General features: G+C 36.2%; 1 long non-coding RNA gene across 1 annotated transcript; it reads left to right on the top strand.

The window, feature by feature from the left end:
* The first annotated feature begins 202 nt into the window (after positions 1–202).
* LOC126212966 (uncharacterized) lies at positions 203–1,943 on the top strand. The gene is made up of 3 exons (XR_007541016.1): positions 203–338; positions 514–781; positions 1,821–1,943. It is a non-coding gene; the product is annotated as an uncharacterized LOC126212966 (long non-coding RNA).
* The last annotated feature ends 1,431 nt before the right edge of the window (positions 1,944–3,374 follow it).

The following is a 3,374-nucleotide window of genomic DNA, read 5'->3' as shown; positions in this document are numbered from 1 at the left end:
CACATTGCAATCGTATATATTTCTTCAAATGGTAAGCTACAAACCTGCTTTTTCTCTTTCGTATAGGTTTCCAAAGGATGAAGGGCAGATGTGGATACAGGCAGTGAAACGAAAAGATTTCAAGCCTACTGCGCACACACGCATCTGTTCGAAGCACTTTGAAGAAAACTGTTTCGACAAAGAAAAGATTGGTGGGAATTGGCTTCACAGTGACGCCGTGCCAACAAAATTCGATTTCCCTGATCATCTGCAAGCAAAGAGACCCAAGCTTCGTAAACCTCCGACTAAGAGAGATTCATTAGTCGAAATGTCATGTGCAGAAACTTCCCATAATTCTCGTAAGTCTAGATATCTACTTTGTGTTAATATGTTAACGTAAGAAGGAGAGTGTTAATCAGTGGCTGTAAAAATGTAACAGCGTTTTTTAAAGTAACATTGTCGTATTATGCTTTAGACTGAGGGGAAATTCTTTCATGTACATTTTCGTTCAGTGGACTGGTATTTTGTTTGCAGCCGCTATACAAGCTTCTGAAGTAAAAGCTGGGACAAGCAAATGTTTTAGATACATAGGAGATTTTAAGGAAGATGACTTGGCTGTTCCTGGCATAGCTAGTAAAATGGCAAGTGTTGCAAAAAAGCAGCTGAAGAAGAAAGCCAGAAAATAAGTAATTTGCAGCGATCAGCCCACAGGATGAGGAAGAAAATTTTAAATTTGGAACCATTAATAAGTGACCTTCAAAAGAATAATCTTATAAGTGAATCCATGGGTAATTTGCTGAAGGTAAGATAGAACTATGTACTCCAAGCTATACTTATAATTTCTTGACATATGACATTAAAGACATACCAAATTGCCATTCTTATTATAAATATAATTTCTTGACGTATGACATTAAAGACATACCAAATTTCCATTCTTATTATAAATATCAGGTGGCGTAGATTCTAGTATTGTACCTGTCTTATGGTTCCATGACAAGTGGCATAGTTGATTGTAAGAAAGTCTCTATTCACACAAATGTAGGCATTGTTTTGAAAAATATCAACATGTTCATGTAAATAATAGGATAAAATTACACTGTGGAAAGTACTGCAACTAGCCACAAGTTTCTTAGAAGTGATTGTTATTGTAACATTGCTAGTTTCGGCCTGGAACCCATTGCCATCCAATACCACTAATTCCTTGCAGTTTTACGTGTGTGTCCTAAAATTTTGAAATTACATATTTCTTGAAAGGTATATAGAAGAGATTGTATATAGACTGTACACATTGCACTTACTTCATTAAATTCTCTCTTTTACATTTCGTCTCTTAGAACTTTGTTGTAGTTTGGGACACATACATAAAACTTGCAAGAAATCAGTGCTACCATCTGACAATGGGCTCAGACTCAAAACTAGTAATGGTGCAATACAAATCACTACTAAAAGAAAGTTGTGACTGGTTGCATTATTTCCTACAGTGTAATTTACAAAAACAGTTGTGGTGTTCAATAACCACAATGGATAAAATAAAGTAGGAGAAAGCACCATAATTTAATATAAATGAGAAAGCAGTAACTTTTATTAAAGTGGAGACACTCTTGGAAACTTAACTATGTTAGATCTACCATACATGAGCACAAATAGTAGAAACAGTTATGATATTTTGTTCCTTCTATGCACAAATTTAGTTTGTAACTGCTAATTATGTGTTGTTTTCTCATTCCTTATCAATGTAGAGTCTTCTGCATGATGTGATATTCAGAACATGTTGAGTGAATGACAGTTTGTAGCCTAACTCTTGCAGTTCTTTACTGAGAGTATCATATTGCTTTCAGATGCTGCCACCAGGTACCTCAGAGTTGTTAAAGCGTGCCAGCAGAGGTCAAACAAGAGAAAAGTACCCAGCAACTCTTCGGACCTTTGCTTTAACTCTTAATTTCTACAGCAGCAAGGCTTACAGTTACGTAAGGAGAAATTTCAATACATCTCTGCCACATCCACGGACACTGAGAAGGTGGTATACTGTGATTGATGAAAATCCAGGTTTCAGCAAAGAAGCAGCAGTTGCTCTCAGAATAAAGAGTCAAGAGCTTATGAACAAGGGCAAGAAATTGCTGTGTGCTATGTCATTTGACGAAATTGCAATAAGGAAACACATTGAATTTCGTCAAAATAAATTTGTTGGATATGTAGATTATGGGGCAGAGCTTGATGATGATAACCTTCCTGTTGCAAACGAGGCACTAACATTTATGGTAACTGCTGTTAATAGTGCCTGGAAACTGCCAATTGGTTGCTTTCTAGTCAATAAACAAACTGCAGTAGAAAAATCTAACCTATTGAATGAGGCTCTAAAGTTTACTTTTGATGCTGGTCTTGAGGTGATATCAGTAACTTTTGATGGACCACATGTAAATACTGCAATGATAGAAAAGCTAGGTGCTTCTTTTTCTTTACCTAACATAAAATCTTTCTTTAAGCACCCATTGTGTAATGATGAAATATGTATTTTCCTTGACCCATGTCACATGCTAAAGTTAGTACGTAATACCTTAGCTGGTAAGGGCACAATTTTTGATGGCGATAGAAATCCTATTAAATGGGATTATGTACTCAAGTTACATGATTTGCAATGTGTGGAGACACTTCATCTTGCTACAAAAGTAAGAATGAAGCATGTTGAGTGGTATCGCCATAAGATGAATGGCAGAATTGCTGCACAGACATTGAGTAATAGTTTAGCTAATGCCCTTGAATTTCTTGGCAAAGATTTGCAGCTAGACGGTTTTAAAGACTGTGATCCAACAGTTAGGTTCATAAGGATTATGAACAATGTTTTTGATTGCTTCAACAGTAGAAACCTGTTAGCGAAAGGTTATAAAGCACCTCTGTCATTGCAGACTGCTAGCCACATTTTGTCTTTTCTGGATGAAGCTGAAGAATATGTAAAGAATTTAAGACTGGATACAAATGGCCCCTCTGTTTTGTTTACAAACAGAAAGACTGGTTTCCTTGGTTTTATTGTGTCAATTCAAAGTCTCAAAAGATTGTACAATTCTCTGATACGCAGTCCTAATCCACAACTTAAATTGTTACTGACACACAAGTTGTTACAAGATCACATCGAGACATTTTTTAGTTCAATCAGGAGGTATGGTGGTGATAACAATAACCCTACAGCCACTCAGTTCAAAGCTGCTTACAAAAGGTTACTTATACATCAGCAAGTAAGGGGTTCAGAGTTTGGAACTTGTTTAGACACTGAAGAGTGTTCTATTCTGAATGTATCTTCAGCACTGGGTAAAGTACAAACAAACCCATTTGTTTCATGTATAAATTTCCGAGCTGAAATTCCTGATGTTGAAAACGTGTCTCATGATCACTGTTAC

This window comes from Schistocerca nitens, chromosome 11, assembly GCF_023898315.1.
Source record: "Schistocerca nitens isolate TAMUIC-IGC-003100 chromosome 11, iqSchNite1.1, whole genome shotgun sequence".
Classification (NCBI taxonomy): Eukaryota; Metazoa; Arthropoda; class Insecta; order Orthoptera; family Acrididae; genus Schistocerca; species Schistocerca nitens.
Note: the sequence above shows the minus strand (reverse complement) of the source record. Positions and strands in the feature narration are given on the sequence as shown.